The sequence below is a fragment of the Ascaphus truei genome, chromosome 4 (genome assembly GCF_040206685.1).
Source record: "Ascaphus truei isolate aAscTru1 chromosome 4, aAscTru1.hap1, whole genome shotgun sequence".
NCBI lineage: Eukaryota > Metazoa > Chordata > Amphibia > Anura > Ascaphidae > Ascaphus > Ascaphus truei.
In genome coordinates, this window is record NC_134486.1 from 125452713 (window position 1) to 125475725 (window position 23013).

The window sequence follows — 23013 nt, forward strand, 5'->3', positions numbered from 1 at the left end:
TGATAATATCAGACACTGGGGCATAACACGAGGGAGCTCCGTTTGGCCACAGTATCGACCGGTGCAGGGGGATAATTGTTAACTCACCTCACCTGCATCTCCGGTCTGGGACCCGCTCTCCTCGGCTGCTCCTGCGTGCCACCGTCTTGATGTAGTTAGGAAACAATGGTGGATTCGGGGAACATGTCAACAGGCTTAGGCATTGAGGGGGTTAATGTTTTAATCTTTTATGCCGTTTTCGCGGGCTTTTTTTTGTACTTAATCAGGCAGCTTCCGCTTCTCCCCACTCCAAGACGAAGCCCTATCTGTGAGGGTGAAACGCGTAGAGTGGGAGAATGCGGTGTTAGCCCTTGTGTGTATTACCAATAAAGTTTGTTGAAGAACTCCAGGAGCCTCTCTGATTCAGACATGCGCAGTTGCGCCGAATCCACCATTGTTTCCTAAGTCTCCCAGTGACTCGATCCAGTCTGCAGATTCCTGTGTGGCGTGTGGTAACCTTTGTGTTTGAACCATACAATGTGTTTAATCTTTTAAATTGATGTACGCAGAATACTTACCCTTTATTTTAATAACAATTTTGATATATTTCACTATTTGCGTCTTTGCACTATGTTTTTGTCATTAAGTCTCCCATTGGCTGCTGATTCAGCTTGCTTAGTTATGCACAAGTTACATTTTTGGAAAAAAGGTATGTATCATATAAAGTACTCTTTTATAATGGGTAATTATTATTATTAGTCTGCGGTTTTGTCCCAGGAAAGGGTAAATGCTTTGTGGTTGAAGAAAAGTATTGTGGTAACGTTTTATCGCTCTACATCTGAGGTTATGTCAAAATAAGTCACTGCTCTAACGCTTCATGCTGAGTGCATGTGCTTAGGTGACTTCCATGTACTTGTTTGTACGCTTAAAGGCTTTCTTTTTTACGATCAAAGTATAGAAGGATTTTACTTGTTGCAGACAGATTCTATCCATTCTTTCCAAGTTAAACGATGTAACAGACATTATCTTCCCTTCATGAGAAATAATGCAGTAAATATTGCATGTGTTAAGGAGAATGTATGCATGTTGTATAGTTTTCAATGGTGCATGCGGTAAAGCTTTCTGTAATACGGTAGCTTTAATGGGGGAAGTGTCGACTCCATATGTATATTTTTATGTTAAATTGCTTTCCAAGTGCAACTATGTGTAGAGATATCAAGAGAGAGAACACAGGAGCGCACAAAGGTAAGGATAGTAGTATATTTAGATAAAAATAACAATAGTAGTAACTTACATGTAAGTAAGGATTGGTTCACAAACAGGTCAAATGATCTCCTCAACGCATCGGCTGTATAGTGGGTGAGGTAAGGGGGCAGGGTGTAACTTCCTATACACCAGTCCCGCGTGCTGGGACTGAGTCAGTAACACTCACTGATAGATACAAGTTACACGAAACGTGTAGCGAAGAGTGCAGCTATCCAGTCTAACATTTAATGGTTAGCTTACACTCAAGTGTATTTGTTATTTTATCGGTCTTGACTCCTTATACGGGACGGCTTAAGTGAATAGGACTAAGGGGCTTTTCCACATACGGGCACTCCTACTACGTTTACATCCGCATGAATCCGGAAGTGATCTATCAGTGAGTGTTACTGACTCAGTCCCAGCGCGCGGGAACGGTGTATCGGAAATTACACCCTGCCCCCTTACCTCACCCGCTATACAGCCGAGGCGACCATTTGACCTGTTTGTGAACCAATTCTTACTTACATGTAAGTTACTACTATTGTTATTTTCATCTAAATATATTACTATCCTTACCTTTGTGCGCTCCTGTGTTCTCTTTCTTGGCTGTTCGGTCCACCGACGGAGTCTTCCAGCGGTGGACGTCTTTGAAGTGGGGGGAAGCACTTCATGCCACAGGAGCTGCAAGAGGGAGGAGAGAAATCATTTACTCACCATCATCCTAGGAAGCAAGAGCGCGGACTGAATATATTTTGACTGGTAATGTGTAGAGATATCATTGAAAATGAATTTGTATTGAAGTTGTAATTTTTGTTAATTTCTATATATCTTAAAATTGTTCTGTTTGGCACTGGAAATGAGGTCGCACGAGGCCCCCTTGTTTATGGGGATTTCCATTGTGTTGCTTTGAATTCCAGCTTCATTGCTTTTCTTTAGAAATATGGAAGCAATACTTTGGCTTTAGGTCAGTGATTCTCAAACATCTCCTTGGAGACCACTGACCACACAAGGTTTTAGGAATAGCTAATGCACTTCCACACAGCTGAATGGCCCTAATTTGCATGTGGATGGAATGTATGTTGCTTCAGAAACCTGGTCTGGCTCAGTGCTCTGAGGGAGATGTTTGAGAATCACTGCTCTTGGATGCATCCATATGCAGTCTAACATATACTGTAGTTCTTCTCTCCAGTGAAAGGTTTGAAGCAGGTGAACCTGGTTCAATTCCCGGTGTGACCTTGGTCAAGTCACTTTATCTCCCTGTGCCTCAGGCATAAAAAACATAGATTGTAAGCTCCACGGGCAGGGACCTGTGCCTGCCAAATCTCTGTAAAACGCGGTGTAAAACTATCAGCGCTATACAAGAACATGCTGCTATTATTATTATTATAAATAATAAAACACATACAGATGTTGCATACATTTGTGTCCTGCTGGCTCGTTGCAGCGGGACACAGTGCACTAGCGAGAGCAGACACCAATGTGTCTGCATTAGCCATTTGGGACTAACGAGTCATTGCACCCATGGGATGCGTGCCAATAGTTGCAGTAGCACCTGCTACATCTGTACCTGTGCAATTATATATTGCACTTTGTGATGCAGTTTTGACTTAATATTCTTTGAGCATCTGTAAACAAGGCTGGTTCTGTGAAGTGTGGGAATGAAGGCCAATGGATTACCTTCAAATGATGCTCATGTCCTCCCTGAACCAATCGATGAAATTGCAAACGTTAATTAAACATTGACATTATTTTATGTTTGGGGGACATTTTGGCCATCCCAGACATATCTGCACTTTAAAATGATAGCAGATGCATAATTCTGTCATGAAAGGATGTTACCCATGGCTTGCTCGATATGCCTGACTTTAATAATACATTCTTCTTACTGTTTTAGTGGAAGCGGTGTTGCGCATATCATTTTGCACTGTGGACTAATCTATCGTCGGCGGTCTTTTATTTAGAAAAATTATGTTCCGCCTCATTGGTTTTAAACGTTTCTTTGCCATATATTCCTCATAACATTCAAGTGCATAAAATTTAGCAACATTTCGAGGTATCCCGCTCCATCGTCCAGCTTTATATAATTTTGCATCCACACAGCGTGAACCTCGACTCCAAAGAACTGACCGCTAAAGCAACATTTCATTCAAAATCTTCTGTGTTTTTTAAAATAAATCAGACATGTAGTTACTGCATTACCCCCCATCCCCCTTTTTGTTTTTTCTTCACTCTTTATGACCTTTAAGTATTTGTAATGTATTAAGCTTCCTTGGATTGTTATAGCAACCATTTAGAAAGCCACAGCACTTCCTCTTTTGCAATAGGCAGCCGTATTGGGTGCCTTGGGATGCAGGATCTTTGCCGATTGATCGGCGCCGTAAATGTTGGGAACGGCTGCATTTATTAAAACAAAAAATGGGCAAGAGGCAATGCCCCTTTTAAGGTACAGAATGATAAATGGCCATATTCACCGAAACGAAACCAATGGTGCCTTTACGGCTTTGTAGCGAATAGTGACAGACATTATCTATAGTCCTGTTTCCACTACGCCTTTAGTTACATGACGCACATTGGGTATTAGTCGTTACATAGCTTTGTTCATCATTACATTAAAAAATGCTGATCCTATTTATCAAAATAAAACCGTTTATGGTAAAAAAAATTAAGTAGAGATGCATCTCATTGCCACGGACCACCGTCAACTGGCACTCCAATGCATGAGTTTGAGAATCCCTGCCTAAGGCTTGTGGTCTGTGAATGTATTTGTGGAATATTACATTCAGCTTACATTTATTCAACCATCAAATCAACCATCAAATGTTTCTGCATGGGATTTAAAGCTCATTTGATACAATATACAAAACAATACTGTGTGAAATGACTATGGGTGAAGCTTTATTCTTGCACTTTTTTTTAATAATCTGTCTGGGAGAAAATAAAACCAGATCGTTTTCTATATTCTTGCAATTTATTGCTGGAAGTTGGTATATAATCTCTCTTTAAGACTCTGCTTCAGGCTTTTTTAGTGTTTTTTTTTCAGCATGTGAAAGGCGTCATTGATAAATTAATGAATGACGAATGTTAATGATAGTAAGACGGAGATTATTTTACCGAAGTGCTTTAAGGGGACCTGCAACAAATATTGCAGGTTTCTCCTTCCCGGGAAAAGCTTGAGTCTATATTTTGTGCCGCCTAAGTGCTTTCTATTTATCTGATATAAAATGTGTATTTAAGACACACACATACACAGTGGTTGAACAATCACCAAAAAATCTACTCACCACACAAAAAAATCTACTCGCCACCTAGTACCAAACATGTGCTGCTTGGGCCAATAGGAGCTCGCCACGATGTTAAATCCACTCGCCCGGGGCGAGCAAATGTATAGGTTTGTCGAACACTGCACACACACATACATACACATACATACACACACACACACACATACACACACACACACACACACACACACACACACACACACTCACACTCACACTCACACTCACACTCACACTCACACTCACACTCACACTCACACTCACACACATACACACACACATATCCCAGGGGTGGCCAGCATTTTTTAAAAACTCAGGAGACAGCTAGACGTTTTAGGATCCAAAGCACTCACACTGACACACGCATAGGCACTCCTCCCCTCCCCCTAAACCTGACAGTGCTGAAGCTCCGTGCCACCTGGTCTCCCCTACACTCTCCTCACTATGCGGCCAGTGCCGAATGACCTGTCAGTCACCGCTTCCGCCAGCACCTGATCATGCTTTGATGTCGCGATTGTAAAGCAGGATAGACCGCGTTGTGACCAGTTGCAGCCGTGACTGTTGGGTCACTCGGCACCGCAAAACACAGGCTCCAAGGACAATATTTTAGCGACTAGGCGGCTGGAAAATGTCCACCCCTGCAATACAATACCTCAAAAAACAAAACAAGGGGCCACACCATAGCATAATATCCTTTTATGTATCAATATTGAAAACAAATGAAAGAATGCACTCTCAATAAGAAATAAAAAATGAATTGCTTTGTTGAGATGACTTTTTTTATAATCTGATTTTTGGGATCCTTCCCTTTCTCTGCCTAGTCTCTGGAAGTAGGACTAGGAGCCGATGTAATCCGCGTTCTTTGACCGCATTTGATGGTGATTTTGTCCCTTGGGAGTAGTCCTCAGTGGGGTCCTTCACTTTGGGCGGTCAGTGGTGTATTGGCATCCTTTCTCCTTGTCCGTAACAGGAAGTGACGCGTCAGTATGATGTGGGGAGGGGCTCCACAGGGTACAGCAGCGCGAGTCTTCATAACCGACCAAGTTTCCTCACGTTCAGGGAATCTGTGCTACACAGTCCTATGCATTTCACCATATGGTATGGCTTTCTCATGGATAATTTCTAGGCGTGACAGTATATGTATGTATAAAGATTTTGTCATGAATGATAATTGCATCATCTTGTTCCTGACACTTAATCTGTTTGTGGACACCTGAATATACAGTATATTATCTTGAAATGGCCATAAATTGAATTATCCATAAAGAAAATACTTTTTTTCTCTAGGAAATCCCATGCTTGTAACTCAAATATGTTATCTGGCTCAATTTCTAAATGTAACATATAAGGCGTACCCCTTGTAGGTACAGTACTTCCTTCAAACATACTCAGAGTTAATACAAGATATGTATGCAATATTCGTTAAACATATAGTAAAAAAACAAAACTATTATAAACCATAGATTTTAAAGAATATATGCAAAATTGTATTAGCTTTAATTAAAAAAAAAAAAAATCTCATAAAAAGATCACTTGTGAGCACATTCACATGTCTTAGGTCTGCAACTCTGCTTTTAAATATATATAAATCTGTAAAACATTTACTCAAATCATTGATATATTAAAATCTTAAAAATTATCCGAATACAGTATCAACACCTACATTTTATAGATTATTATTATGGAGTAATTTTGGGAGAGAAGACTTTGGATTTTCTACTGTTGATGAAATTTACTGGTTTAAAACGTAATTTCTTCTTAAACTGAAATATTGTGTGCCCCATTTAGTTCTAAGTTCAGAAGTAAAATGATAAAAATAACATTAATAGGGTGGAACAAAGACCTTATTTAAAAAAGATTAACACACATTTCCCAGCTAGCTCAAACTCCTACACCCACCACATGATGAATATATATTTATGTCAAAAAAAGTGCTTCTGAGCGTGGCAAATGTATACAACAAAAGACAGGGGTGCCCAATGCTACAGCCAATTGACAAAACATATATGGTAATAAGTATAAAGTTTAAATAATAGTAATTACTTGGTTATTTAGGTAAACCCTTTGGCCTAATCGTCGCAAGCCTGCATACCAAACGTCAAGGCATAACCAAAAATGCAGGTCCTACACTACACTGTGAACCCTTCCCTTATTTTAAAAAGGCCTTATTTTAAGTGATCTGAAGTTATAACTTTCTGCCACACTTGCATAGATATTAATTGCCAGTAAATACAAAGTAAATTGATTCACTTATTGATGCAGTATACACATCATGTCCCATCTCTGGTAATGGGGGGTGAGGGGGATGCAGGAGGGGAAGGAAATACATTTTGGGCATTGAGTTACTGGAATTCTATCAGATCTAGATCTTCATTTAGACCGGTGTTAAGAGGTTATAATTTTAAAGATCCAGTGTGTCTCTTGCTTGTGGAGTTTAGAGTACCTGTGTTCTCTGAGAGAACTTGTTTGAATATGTTCAATACCAGGAGCTGTGATATCTTTTTGACCATTATTATGTTTGTGGGCAAAATGTCGAGTCCCCATGTCCTATGAATATTTCTGTGGTGTTCCAGGAACCTTTCTCTTGGAGTCCTTTTAGGCTGACCAACATACTGTAAACCACAAGTGCAGGTTAATAAATAAACCACTTGTGTGGTGTTACAGTTGATGAATTCTTTGACTTGAACAATCTCATATGTAATTTTGGATTGAATTTCTTTGGTTTTATTAGATGGTGCTGTATATTAGGAAATGTAATTAAAATAGATACAACACTATCTATACTATAATTCAGAAAATGTATTTTTGTCCGGTAATACATATCGACACGCTTAATCCTAGAGCCACCAAACTTTGCATGCTATTTTATAGGATTAATGGAGCGTAGGTGGTGTTTTGGTATGTTTGGCCCATAGCTTCATCTATCGTATGTTTCCGTACAAAGGTTCAGCTGTACAAGATGTCTGCAACTCAAGATGTATAGCCGTCCAGGTACAACACCCAGTGACTGACTTGCTTAGCGAGATGGTGGATGGCGGACAGGAAGCGGTGGAGGAGACTGGTATCCCAGGACAGGGAAGAAGGAGAGAGTAGTTGTTATAGGGAGGGTGGGGTTGAAGGCCTATAGCAGGGTCCAGAGGTTTGGGGGGAGGTTGAGGTGTATGTAGGGATCACACAGTTGTGAGAACAGATAGAAGCTTAGCATGTTTTAGCTAAACTATTAGAAGTTGAAAAATATATTTTAACTCTCCCTACCTTGGACGCCCCCCACCTCCCCCTCCATGCCCCCCAGGTAACGCCGAATAATTCCACTAGTATACTACAATTGGTTAAGAGTAAAGAATCGAGATGTCTGAGACTAACTGCTTGAGAACATTTGAGGAATTAGCTGGTAGATGTCAGACCCAAAGAAGCATGGCAGAAACAATCATTTGTTTCACTCTCATGCAAGCAAGTGTTGACTTGTACTCATATTTGTCATTCCTTTAGCCCATTGAGTTTCAACCAGGGTGTCATGACATACTGATCTGTCACTGTTAGCCATTGTTCCAGCAAAAGAAGGAAATCGGAATAAGGGATAATATACCTCCTATACTGTATAATTAAAAATCACTAGGCACAATAAACTCTAAAATGTATTTAAATTAGGGTGGACAAAAATATAAATATCTTGGGAGCCAGCCAGAATTGTGTTTTCATTGCTATCTTGAACCATGGAATTTCTGCATATTAAGTGAATGTCATTTTAAAAATTTTTCCCCATGGTTACAATTTTTAATCAGTCATGCATTATAAAGAAACCTATTTATAATTAAGCCAGCTTGTAAACAGTTGTTATAGAATAACGTGTCCTTTTTATTAAAGCATTGCCAGTCATTGATATGTGAATTCAGAAGATGGACTTTCCCAAATTTTCCTTTCTAATTTTGTCCTCTATTTGAGAGCTGCAAAGAGCAGCTTGTGGAGGATGTCGCTAGTCATAGGCCAGTAAACCTGATTTGGATTGATATTCTTGTTTATAACTTTTAGTGTGTATTAATGTGTACACATGGGTTGACAACAGCAATTACAAAAGGGATCTCCTATGTACTCTACTCTAGTTTTGGGGTAACCTAGTTCTAAACACTAAATGTGCAAGACCACTTTACTTAGACTGAAAGCCACATTGTGGGAACTTTCAAAATGAATTTAACTTTGTGTTTATGTTGAGACATGATTATCAAGAAACTCTTACAGCATGGACTTCTCAATATAGTTTTCAGTATTTTACTATACAGTGTAGGAAAGGGTTATATTACTATGCGTCATACGTAAATCCCACAGCTGTGCTGCTGGAGCAGCTATCGTAAGTAGTTCTGCATACGTTTCAGGTGTGTTCAGCACATAATGCCTTCTTTATTTGTATATTCAAATACACCATTTCAGTGGTAGTGTTTTTTTCCTCTGGTTTCCAGTTAAATGCAACCATCATAGGTTTCAGACCCTCCAATATTTTGCACATAAAAATAGATACATCTGTAGGTCCTCTATTGATGCTGGATGGAGGTACAGCTCAACCCCATTATAACACGATCTGTTACAACGCGAATCCACTTATAACGCGGTGCAAGCGTGGCTCCCAATTTTCCTATTTATGACTACTTTACAACGCGATTATTGGTATCTTAATTACTTTATTGTACAATGCATACAATTGTACATTATTTCTAACGCAATCCGCTTATTACGCGATGTGATTCTTTGGACCCCAAGCACAGCGTTATAAGGGGGTTGAGCTTTACTTCCAAGCAATTCCTATGGAAGTCCCATGACCTATGCATCTTACCACACATTAATAATGGTTAATAGGTACAACTGGTTTTACAGGTACAATTGGAAGGTGTGGCTTATCCTTGTTGCATGTATCTGTACATAAATGTGACGGTGTAACATGGACCATCTTGTATTTTAAATGCAAGACTGGAAATGTGGCACTACTCAAAAACAGTAATCAGTCACAAAGATGGAGGGAGGTCTGTCATATTCTAAAGAGTACTTGTGCATTGTAATCAGCAGTGAGGTCTTTAACTACATTGGACTATAATCCTAACCTAGTGTGGCCCATTTTTGGTGTGATTAATATTGGTGGTACAGGTGCAACTGCCTGTTGTTGTACGCTTGCCGTGCATGTTTTGTATGGCAACATCTAGCATGTCGCGAGGTTCCAGCGGCCAGACTAATGGACCATCGGATTAACACAGCAGGGGTCTGTAATAGACGCGCAGTAAGAGAGACTGAATCAGTCGCTCTCCCTGCGCGCCTCTAACATCGATCACGGGGCTTTTATTTTATTTTAATACAGTATTGTAGCGGAGGGTCTCCAGAGCGGAACCACATTGATTTCAGGTCCAGGGACCACTTGTGTCCCAAGTTACAGGCCCCGTTATGGGTGTCGTTATCCCTCTGGTTTTTTAAAATCCCTCGATCACGTGGGCCGTGACGTGGGAGAATTTAAACATGGCTGCCGGTATACTGTCACCCCATAACGGGACTTGTAACTTGGGAAGCAGGGGATCCCCAGACCTGAAATCAATACAGGTACTGTATTATTAAAATAAACTAAAAGCCCTGCGATCACCTGTTAGAGGCGCGCAGGTACAGTAGACTGACTGTGCATCTCTTAGGCAGGTGAAACCCGGTAGGATACGCACAGCATGAGTCCCATTGAAACGCAGGGACCCCCGCTGTGTTGTTCCAATGGTCCATTACAGCCTGCTGTGGACCATCTCATGGTGTATTTGGAAAATTGAAAGGGGTTTTGTCCCATGATGCGGTCGACAACCGGGAGTTGCGCCTGTAAAACTTTCTAAGATGGACCATGGGCATTATTTGACAGTGCTATTTAAAAAATGGTCACGTTTATCTGAGCTATGTTGTGTAGTATTTATTTTGAAAACATTGAAAATACAATGAATGTATTACACACAAGCTAAAATAAAAATTGGACTTTAACCTAATTTTTATTTTCTTTAAGCCTTCACGTTAAATTTATGCATTTTTACTATAGTCTAGTTGTAAATAATTCATAAAGTTACAAGAACAAATGCTTCTATTTGGATTTTAAAACAAAATAAAAAATTAAAGAAATAAACATTAAAAACGCCTGTTTCCACTGCCATCCTCATGGAATCATTCCTCTGTCATACCCCCTCTGTTGGACTCCACGTTATTGTATGGAACAATTTGTCACTGCACGTGATGTACATACTTTTAAAATGTTGATAGAATGATACCAAAGGACTCTAGGGTAGTAATTTTCAAGGGACAGTTTCACCTACTTAAGAAAAACTCAAGTTTTCTGACATAACTTATCAGTCTAGTTATTGGCATATTAATGAATCCTCTCACCATATTACTTGTCATTCTTGTTTGAAACCAGTTTCCACTACTCCTTTGCAATCACGGATGTCAGAAATTGTTCATGTGAGCTCCCCAATTAACCGAAAGGGATATGACCCTGCTTGGGGGTTAGTCTAGCATGGGGCTACAGTAAACTGACGAACGCCACACCTGTGCACACATGACTTGTGTGTGTGAAAGGTGTTAAAACATTTAGATATCCAGCTAACTCGCTTCCCTCCCCGCAGGGCCTTAAAAATGAGCAACACCACCCCAAAGCCATCACACTACACCTCCATTACGCTGCCACCATCAAGAATAATTTAAGGTCTTACCCTCAGGGGTGCTTGGCCCCCGATTTTATTGGGAAAAGATGTAATTAACACAAGCCCATTGTAGTAAAATTTGTCCAAAAATTCAGTTAATGTCTTCAAAGGGTACTTGGTTTAATTAGAGTCCAAATACAGTACAGTACTTATATAATTTTAGGTTTAATATACAAAAAGTGTACAGTGCGTGTTTACAGAAAAGGTATGTTGCAAAAGCATGCAATACCGGTATATACATACATGCAAGTTCATCAAATAAAACAGTGAACCTATAGGTTACCAACAAACAATATTATATCCCTTCAAAGAGGTGTTGAAGATATAAGATAGAAGGGTGTTTCATGTCGGAATCTCCTTTTGAGACTCAAATGTATTTTTATACTCAAAACGTTGCCTCTGTGATAAAGCTGGCCAACCTTTTGTGGGTGTATCTGATCTGACTCATCAATATTTTGTGACATGGCTGGGGAAGATTGATTTTAAACCCAAATGAATTGGAGAGTATAAAATGGCCAATAACTATCTTCCTACAACTCCTAGAATAATGCTACCTTCATCTTTGCATTCGTATGAATTTGGCAAAGGCGTAGATATTATTTTTACCCAACGCAACTTTTGAGGGAGGTAACAAATATTTGAAAGATGCCACCCAGACACTGTCGTGTTTACTGTTAGGACAATTCCGTATTTTGGCTAATCACAAATCAATATTTTTTTTTTATATTTAGGAATTCCGCCTGCTTGTAATCATCCATTTTTAAAAACATCTATAAGTGAATGGAGAGTGCCCTTTCTATCACCTTTTTGTCTGCTAGCTAGAATAGTCTCAGGGATTTTTAGAATGCCTGCAGATCAGGTCAAATCTCTGGTACATCTGTACAAGGGCACCAGTTACTGCAATTATAAACACATTGTTTTAGTGGCCAATTAATGCAAAGACAATGTTGACCCAGGTAACCTCACAGGAAACGGAGAGAAAAATAGATATTTTTAAAATGAAAGGTAACCCCCTTGATTTGCTATATTATTAACAAAACTGTATTTTGCCTGATGAGCTGTGTGGACAGGTAGTCAAAAATAGTTGGCAGTACACCTCCCAAATATAATAAAAGTGGAAGCATGTTTCCTTAAAAAAACAATCGCCTAATTTGAATGTTAAACATACCAATACTATTCTCTTTGGTTTTATGCGAGTCTGTACATTTGGATAGTACTCCATTATGTGTTTTTAGATTTGCAGATTGGTCCTGATGTGAGTAAATGGCTGAGGTCTTGCAACAAGTATTCATAAACAAGCGTAGATTCTTGTATAAAGAATCCATGTAATGGTGAAAGGGAAGCTAAAAGTGACGCAACCCCTGTGTTGTCACGTTTAGCATGTCATATCCAGAATCCTTGCCTGCAGCTTAACCATTGTATGACACTTAAGTCTGGGGTGAATGAAACCGGTTTGGGAACTGTGGAAGACATGCAAGTTACAACTCAAGGGTGTTGTGGCTTTTATTCCAGTTGACATATTGATCCAGGAGAAATGTAGGGTTGTGATACAAGTGAGTTCCATGTGATGCCCTTTGAACATGATATTGGCACTACATCACTGGGCACCCAGATTGCCAGTCCTCACGACTTGATTACGTCCTGTCACTCGAAAGGGTTAGGGGGGCCTGCAGCAGGGTGTTCACATGGCAACGTCTGCTGCATATTCTCACTTTCTTCAATGCACAATGTATCTCTTCAGGAAAAGTTATATTAATCTTATTAGATAAAGTTCTCTAAGGTCAACTAATACCACAAAGAGGATTAGAAGCCATATTAATTAATGATTTTAAGAATAAGACTGTAGGGAAAAACAGACCCCATATATGGTGAAGAAAGCTTTTAAACATTAAAAACACATTCTGGGGATCTGCCTCTTCAATATACCACTTCGTAATACACTATTTTAATATATTAAGAACTGTATTTATAAATCGATTTGTTGCTTGTAACTTCATATTTGAAGAACTCTCATGTTGATCAGTTAAAAGGTACCACACATTTTAATTTATGAAAGGCTACGTATAACAGCTGAGGTAAAACGGTGTTCGAAAAAAATGTTTTCTCTCCTGTGATGTGGAAGGTGTTGGAGTTTGTGCTGTGACACCACACAGAACAAACCAGTCACTCGAAGGCATTATTATTGATTCAGAATGTGTGCTCATTTGCATGTCATTACCCAGAATCCCTTGCTGCGGTGGAAGCATTGTGTGCTAAGAGATAATGGTGAACAGCAGCGTTGCAGACCTGTCTGAGACATGTGAATGTGCTCACAAATAATATTTTTTTTATTTGCAATACCGAATAAATCATTGTGCATTCATCCCAAGGCTTGAGATTAGACTTGTTTTTTAACCCCTATATTTCTATGTAACATGAGTACACGGTTTGTACCATGAAAACGTTGTTTACATTTCATAAGAAAACCAATGCAGATTCGTTGTACCTTTTTAGCGGATCAAACCGTTCTTTGTGGATTTAATTACAAGAGATGCACTTGAACAAAGTCTGAACATTTCAATTTCATCGAAAAAGTCTTATGTTGATCTGCTAAATGGTACCGCAACCTACAGGGAACCTGCATTTCTCTGATAACGATACGACGGTGAAAGAACCACATCATGGAAAAGATACCGCAATTTTCTACATAACTTTTCAGCTCTAAATAAAAACAATAAATTGTTGGCACATTGTTGAACAATATAGGCAGTACTGCAGTTTGATTACGGTTAATTGATTATTTTTTAAAGAACCATTTCAAGTAAGAAATATTTGAGGTTTATCATATTTTCTGTTAATTATTATTATAATTATTTCATATTCTAAGAGAGTAAAAGATCATAAGTAAAAACGTCCACAATTCAAAAACTGTCCTAGTTATGTACTGCATTATCAAACTATGTAAAGAATGCGGCATGAATAGGGCCTGTGTAAACATACAAAGCTGCTCAGAAATAAATCTGTTTAAAACGAGATCAGATAACTTCTTGCGCTAAATACCAGCTCTTAAATTACATTGCAGACATTAATTCATTTCCTGCTGAAAATCTTTGGTAAAATCGCACTGACAATTAAATGTGTAGATCTATTTTTCAGCTGTAAATTTTAACCTTTCCGCTGCCAGACGTGCATTGCACATAGTGATTGAAAAGTAGTTCTTTTTAATGAAAATAACTTTTAGATGCACCTTTGGTAGCCTTTAACTAGCACTTACCTGAACCAGTGAGAAGAAAGGATGGGAGAGGCGTAGGGACTTAGAATAAGACGTTTCCAAGGAGCAGGTCAAAACAATGTTTATTTTTTAAGCCTTGTTAATTGGCCTCCTTGCATTAAATCACCCTTAACGTAACTCTTTTACTTGTGTCTTGTGAAAATTAAGTAGGCATCGTTTTTCGTCGAACGCTGGATTCAAGTGCATATTAGCTACTTATGTCTAGCTGTCTTATTAATAATTGTGACACCATAATTACGTGACTTTGAGGTGGCTTTTGTTTGCAAACAATTTATTTGGAGGGTTGAGGGCTGGCAATTGCAGGAAGACATTGGATAAAGTTTGTCATTTTTCTTTTAAAATTTGTTTATTATGGTAACTATGAAAGTTGAAAACATTTGAAAATAATTATTTTGAAAAAAGGTCTCAATTGGCCCTATTTGAAGTTGTAATTCCACATAGCCGGACAGTTTAATTTCCTCAGGGGAGAAAGTAGCAGCAGCGTTTAGGATTGATTTGCTGGGGAGACAGGTGGGAAGCATGAAGGCCGGACAGTAGAAAGTAACATATAGCTTAATTCTCTCCATTCTCAACTATCGTAAGAGTTTTTTTTAGAAGAGTGATAGAAGAAAAGGTGTATATTTGCAATGTTACAGAGAAAAATAACGACAGGTTTTATCTGCATTGTGAGTGGTCAAATGTGACACCTAGGCAGTGTGGTAGTTATACTGGGTGTATGATAATTCTGCCATCAGTATTGGTGGAGGAGAGAAAGAGGGGCATGTAGATCGAGAGGAGGATAGGGCAGAGTAGTGTTGTAACGGGTACCCGGTTCCCTGGACGGCACTTACCTGCAGGGACTGAAGACCGGTGAGGAAGACCGCGGCGACATCTGGGACCAGCAGCAGATGTCCTGGTGTCTGGGCAGCAGCTGAAGGTCTTGTTCATTCGGCGGGAGCAGCACGAACAGAGCACACAGCTGATGCCTGTGTGAGCCGGGGATGCAGGAGCGTTCCTATTGGACAGCCGGGGTGGAGAAGGAAGGAGAGCTATAGCCATGAATGGAGTTAGGAATAATGAGTGGTGGAAAGAAGTTAAGTTGGAGCAAATCTAAATAGTAGAGGAGGTATCACAGTGGTAGTAGTGCTAGTTTAGTGTTGAGAGGTGGGTGTAGGCTGGGCACTGAAAATGACGATGGGATAAGCGTAAAGAGCAAGATGTGAGCCATAAACAATTTTTGAATGTTGATGGAAGAGTACGGTCTTCTTGAGTCTTTTATAGATGTCCTCCTGTCCAACTCGGTTCAACTCCAGAAAACTTCCATGTCACTTATACACAGGACATTGCAACCCGTCGCATTGCCGTCGCCAGTAGTAATCTTAATTTTTAGGCCCAGTCTAATTTTTATGCCCACTTATAGGAAGCTATACACCCATCTGATTAACACACTGGAGAGATTGTTCAATTTAGCATACCAATTACAGACAGGCTATAGAGTATTTATAGATGACAAAGTAGACTGTTTAATTTAGCATACAAAAGTAGTCTTGAAAAAAGTAATGAAGAGCAATTACAAGGATTTAGAGCAGAAAGTGTTGCATACACGAAAATCAGGAATCCATGGTCAATAGGTATGCTGTTCCCTATATAACTCCATATTGTATATCGAAGGTGACTGTGGCGATCCCTCAGATAAATGGACAATCGTAAAAAAGCACAGATAAAACCAAATGGTGGTAATAATACTGGCCCTTAAAGTGCTGTTGCTCAATCAAAAAGGATCTTCCCTTGATCCTCGTCAGACATAAGATGTAAGTGGCGATGAACGCGTGCAAAAATGAACATAACACTTATGAGTGGTGGTACTTTCTTGTCAGATAATGGTAACAGTATGCTGTGAAAGGGGATGGAATAAATATATATATATATAAAGTACTCGACCGGCCGTGTGTGAGACTAACTCACATAGGATATCTCTTTAGACACTTTGTGCCTCCTTTTCACCCGTGGATGGCTCGTCACTATCATCTGATGTCACACATTGGTGTACGTCCAGAGTCATCAACAAACAGTCTCCAGTGCAGTTGCTTCCATGTCCGGTCGGCAGGACTGCAGCCTGAGTGATCGCAAGGATACGGTGGCCCTTGATGGACAGAAATCTCCAGGTCCCAACAATGAACTTTGCTTTGTCAGGTTTCTGTTGGTGACGTGTAGCAGACGGAGCTTTATACCCTTGCTGGCATTGTTTAATTAATTGCAATCACTAAAAACTCATACTTTAATAAAAATATTGTTATATTACTGTATACTCTTAAAAGCAAGGCTGTGGAACATTTCTGTTGGTGTTGTGTGTATTATCACATCAGTTGTTTGTCAGATGATAATAGTGATTAATACACAACTATGTTTATCATGAGCCATTACAGCAATAAAGACAAATGTTTCTGGCATCATTTATATACAGAGATCCATTTAAATAAATGCTGCTTAACAATAAATTACATATTTTTCTCATCTTTAAGACACTAAAGATCTATTACTCAAACTTGAAGATATTATGATTGATTGAGAACACTATTGGAACACTAATAGATTTGTTCTTAAACTGTTGGATTTCACCTTGACGAGGAACTACTTCCTTTTTGACGGTAGATACTACCATCAGATCCAAGGCACCGCCATGGGGACCATCTGTGCTCCCACCTACGCCAATCTCTATCTAGGCTGGCGGGAGGAGACGGTGGTCTTCGGCGATGCCTTGAGTTAATATATGGACCTGATAGATTTATGATTCTGTTATATTGACGACATTATGATACTATGGAAGGGAACCGCAAAGAAATTACAGGAATTTATAGACATCTTGAATGTCAATCGACATTTGAAACGCACCATTCAAATTGAATCTGATCAGATCAACTTCCTAGATATAACAATCAAGAAAAAAAGTGATGGTTATCTTGAGACAACCATATTTAGGAAACCCACATCAATGAACAATCTACTAAGAGCAGACAGCCATCACCCGCTCACCTTAAGAACATTCCAACTGGGCAATATCTACGCCTTAGGCGCAATTGTTAGACAGTAGCGGATTTCAATACTCAAGCAACAGAGAGGATCGATTTTGCGAACAGGGACGTAGTAAGGTCTCTGTGGATAAAGCATATAAAAGGGCACGTAACACTACAAGAGCAAGCTTATTATCTACAAATAGAAAGAGAACCGACCAGGATCAAGAAACAATAAGATTTGTAGGGACTTACAATAGTCAATGGGGAGACATATTTAGGATTCTAACTAAACATTGGTATCTGTTGACTGAAGACCAAGACCTTTCACAGGTTTTAAAGTCGGTACCAAGTACGACTAGCAGAAGGTCAAAAAACATCAAAGATATGATAGTGCACAGTCACTATCAAAGTGTTTGAAAAAGAACATGGCTTGGAAATAAACTGGTAGGATCCTATCCATGTGGAAGCTGCATGTACCCATATTGCCCCATCGAAACCTTTTAGGAATTCTAAACACTCAGGGATTCCAAATTAAAGACTTTGTAAACTGTTTGACAAGAGGGGTCATCTATGTTGTCAACTGCGACTGTGGAAAGCTCTATGTTGGTAAAAACGCATAGAGCTGTCAGAGTCCTGGAACACATAGGATCAGTTAGGAATGCATTGGATTCTCCCATAGCAAGACACAACATAGAGAGGCACATAATAGTGACCCAGGATGTCTGCATTTCATAGGTATTGAGCATGTCACTCTTGGACCCCGTAAGGGAGATCGAGACCGACATCTCCTGCAACGTGAATGCAGGTGGATTTTCAAGTTACAAACATTATCCCCTCTAGTTCTCAATGAGAGGTTCATCTATTCATCTTGCCTCTAAACGGAATTGACCAATAGTTGAAATCATTTGACATTTCCAGCACAGAAATTGTCTTTGCCAATCACAAAAAGTTGCCTTTGGGGATCCAGGTATATAGAATTAAATACCAACAAGGATCGTATTGACTTTAGAAGCAGTCCAAATAGGTCTAGTTCATTCCAACACCCCCGTATATGCTGAACCAGCCGCGTGAGATCATGGCCACGTCTCTGGAAAACCCAGCCACGCCACCTCATCACAAACTCTGCAATCTTGTCCCAGATCGCGGTGAAGCGCTGTGCACGCGCCGCCCCCGCACCAGGCGCGCTGCTACAGTGAACACAGGGGCCGCGGCCTCGGATGTAACAAGACACTTGATTGACATTCCTTGTAAGTGTTTTAGAGTTATGTTAAAACCTCAGTGTAATATGTGCTGACTGATGAGCATTGATGTTCACACGGAGTACGTTAAAACTATCTGTGATTATTTCTCCCTGCCAATTGTATATCCAAGTGGGTTACAAGTGATTTCCGAAGCTCACCACATTTGTGGTTATTTCCCCTTTCCCCTTCCGTGGTAAGGAGCGCGCTCCAGCGGTGTGACGCGCTCCTCTCCCTCCAACACCCCAGCCCGCTCCAGCAGGCGCGTAACACGCGCGCTCCCTCCCCTGCGAGGCCGCTCTATTACGCGCTATCCCCCCCCCCGAGCACGCTCCAGCGTGACGCGCTGACGGCCGCCCGCCACCACTGCCCCCCGTCCGCTTGCCACCACTTCCCGCTCGCCACCGCTGCTGCCTCCGCGATCTGGTAGGCATTGGTGGGGGACGGGGGGGGGGTGCTTTCAAGGGTGCTGGGTGGATGAAGGGTGCTGAGGGGGGATGAAGGGTGCAGGGGGGAGATGAAGGGTGCAGTGGAGAGATTAAGGCTGGAGATGAAGGGTGCTGATGGGAAATGAAGGGCTGGGTGTGTGGCTGTGTGTGTGTGTGTGTGTGTGTGTGTGTGTGTGTGTATGTGTGGCTGGGTGTGTGTGTGTGTATGTGTGGCTGGGTGTGTGTGTGTATGTGTGGCTGGGTGTGTGTGTGTATGTGTGGCTGGGTGCGTGTGTGTGGCTGGCTGGCTGTGTGTGTGTGGCTGGCTGGCTGGGCGTGTGTGTGTGGCTGCGTGCGGGCAGCTGGCAATGGTTGCTTGTATCTTTGTTTTGTACCCAGTCACGTCCTGTCTGTGCCCCTGATCATGGATTTGGGAGGGAATGAGATGAGGGGGGTGGGGGGGGAACCGAGAATATATAAATAACATACCACCCCACCGACTGTGTGTGTGTGTGTGTGTGTGTGTGTGTGTGTGTGTGTGTGTGTGTGTGTGTTTTCATCATTTGCGCCTGACGCAGTTGTTACTGAGTAGTCAAAGTGTTCATGTTTTCAATAAAACAGTGTGTGTTTTAAATTTTCGCATGCGCAACTTAATACCTCAATTCTTACACGGTGTGGCTATTTTCACATCTAATTCGCCACACCTGTGGCTACATTGAAAAATTGGTTGCCCACCCCTGATCTAGAATAACTGACACTGCTTATGAGCACATCTAGATGCTATATTCCCGAGTTACACGTATTTTGGATTATTTTACTCAATGATCCCAAGCCAAATTGATTTGGCAAAGAGTATTTCAGTTAGGTGTCAGTAGATTGCACTCTGCACTCTGATACAAATTGACTCCACACCCGTAGTTCATTATTTTCCCCCTATGCACCACTTTTATTATGGAAGTTTGTTTTACCATTTAGTTGGTTGAAAAACCTATTTCTTCATGTATGTGTTTAAAACTGTTTGTTTTTTGAACAACATATATGCCAATAGAGTTTGACCTTTTGTTAAAATTGTTTACATAGTAACTACAGACTGTTGGTTACCCATATTTAACCCTGTAAATGTCACTGGATCGACTGTGCCTTTTAAATGAGCAGTTTCTCCCAGACACCCCACTTTTCATTTTAATTTTTAATTTACATGTATAGGAAGCAGGAGGACTCCAGAACTGAACCACATTAATTTCAGCTCCGTGGAACCCCCTGCTTCCTGAGATACTTACATGATGAGGTGCTGCTGGTACTTCATGGAGATTTAAACTCCCCCGTCCTCCCCCCCCCCCCCCTGCATTATACAGGCCAATGACGTTGCAGCTTGCTCTTTGCTGCGTGACGCACAGAAGCAGAGGGTCCCTGGAGGAGAAATGTATGAGGTTTATCTCTGGAGACCCCCTGCTTCCTATACATGTAAAAAAAAAAAACATTTTAAAGACGGATGGGAGCAGAAGGATCTGCTCATTTAAATTAGCCGCTGAAAGACATACAAAGACCTATTAAAACATGCTTTTATAGTTCTGGGCTATAGTGCTCCTTTTAGAAGCTGCTCCTTTTAGAAGCTGCACCTTTTTAGGGTTGAATACAAACATCACAATAGTGAAGATTATTTTTTATTATTGAAATGCCAAATGTTACTGTCAATTTATTCTAGAGAAGTGAGAATCAGAGTAGGATGGTGTTACTTGTTGGATTCTAATTTTGTTATGCGTGCTTCATTGCAGTGAAGTAATTTTACATTGGTGCATCTTTTCAGCATTTCTCATCTTGTAATATGTTTTATTCATTTTGTTATTGGTGCCTTACAAGTGACCACTAACCCCTCGGAGGCAACATTCACAGCAGATGGTGGCTTATAGCAGTGCAGGAAATCATACACTTGGGGAAATGCTATCCCTTAAACACTATACCCTGGAAGACAGCATAGGGCCCATTGGTATCAAACCTAGTTGAATACAGTATATACTTTAAAGATAACTGGTGTGAACTTACAGTAGTAATTGAAAGGAACATGTTGCATTTTGAGCGTCTGGTTTTCATCACCAGCTAGTGTATCTAAAAATAATCTTTTTAACATACACGTGTTAAAGCATATTGTGGTGTCTGTGTGCTTATTTTTAACTTGTCCTTTTAATAGGGATTCTCTATCCTCCTTCAGTACCATGTAATAAATTGGCTTTTACTTTTACATCTTCGACTTTGACGTAAGCCATTGTTTCACATTGTAGTTATAACATTGAATGAGATTTACATTTTGATATCAGACAAAGAAAACACAAATATCTAAATGTGCGATCGAAGTAATATGCTTTGTTAAAATGATTTTATTTGGAATAGCCACATTTGAGGAATATTTCATATATCTGTATTGTAGCGTGAAATAATTAAATGATGAAATGAAGAGCAGTTAGGTCTCAATCCATTTAACTTGCCTTACTGTATTTCATTAATCTGAAGCAGGGGTAGGCAACATAATACAAACCCTATAACTCCTATTGCCCAATATAACCCCTCCCTATAACATCTATTACTCCATATAACTGCTTCCAATAACTCCTAATTACCCCATATATAACTGCTCCTTTGAAAACCTGCATCATAGAAAACAACTGTGTTTTCAGGGCTCTGTTTTGTTGTATGACTACATGAACACTCGCAGTATCGATCCCTAGCAGGGGGGCAAAAGATCCCTAATTTACTGCAGTCTTTGAAGATGAGGAAATATAAATAGACTAATATCTGTCTAGAGATAACAATATGGCTGTCACAGATGAATATAGATCAATAGAAAATCTACTGGGGAAACACCTGAAAAGTAGCCTCTAGGAACTATGTGTAAAAAATAAAAAAAGATTTATTACATATAAAATACTTCTACATCAACAATAATAGTGGATATTGTATACAGTGATAACGCAGAAATATTAATATTAAACTAGTGGGGAGGTAGCTATCTGGCTAGTATGAGGGGCGTAAATCATATGCTCCACAGGCTGAAAACATGTCTTCTTACAAGTATATTTCAACCTATATTAGAGTAGTACCTAAAGTTGATTGGGCCACCCAGAGTATGGGTCCTATACGTCTATTTCCATATAGCTACATACCTGTGAATCGCTGGTGTCATAAGAAACGGATCACTACGCTGAGGTGCGCAAATCTATACTTTTCAGGCTATATAATGGTGGATTCAACCACAGTTAGTACAGAGGTATATGTACACTTATCATATATGAGAGTATATCTAACATGCAGCTATATAGTAACCCTAGTGGGTGTATCAATTCCTGCATGTTGTATATGCGCAGATCCCACTCTCTACGACGATCTGTATTCCGATATAAATCGCACCCCCTGTTGGCATAAATGCATCTATATAGTTGTTCCCTGCAATCGGAGGTATATCTGTTATATAACTATAAAGTTTAGCCAGTATCAAATCAGACGCTCTAGTCAGAAATCATGATCGTTGGGACGATATGAGCAGCAAATCTCTCCCTAGTCCTGCCCCACCGTTTGCCATGTCATATCTATCTTCTCTGAAAATGTCTAAGTAAATATCTAGGAGGATATAGCGGCCCCCATCATATCGGCCATAACCCCGCGGTTCCATATGGAAATGCAGAGAGGAAGTGAATAATGAACAATAAACCAAGATACGAGCCGTTCGTCATGGAGCTCCCATCCGTGCTAACTCGCCGTCAACGTCGTGACGTCATAAAAACCTAATGAGCACTGGACACGTTTTTGAACTCTTGAGCACTGAAACAAGATTTTACGCATTATCTATATACAGATATCTGCTTTTTGTAATTGTAGTGGAGTG

At 40.1% G+C, this 23013-nt stretch overlaps 1 protein-coding gene across 3 annotated transcripts in view; it reads left to right on the forward strand.

Annotated features, from left to right (window-relative positions):
- Positions 1-23013, forward strand: part of STRN (striatin) — a 131380-nt gene that overhangs the window by 28549 nt on the left and 79818 nt on the right. The gene's annotated exons all lie outside the window — the stretch shown is intronic.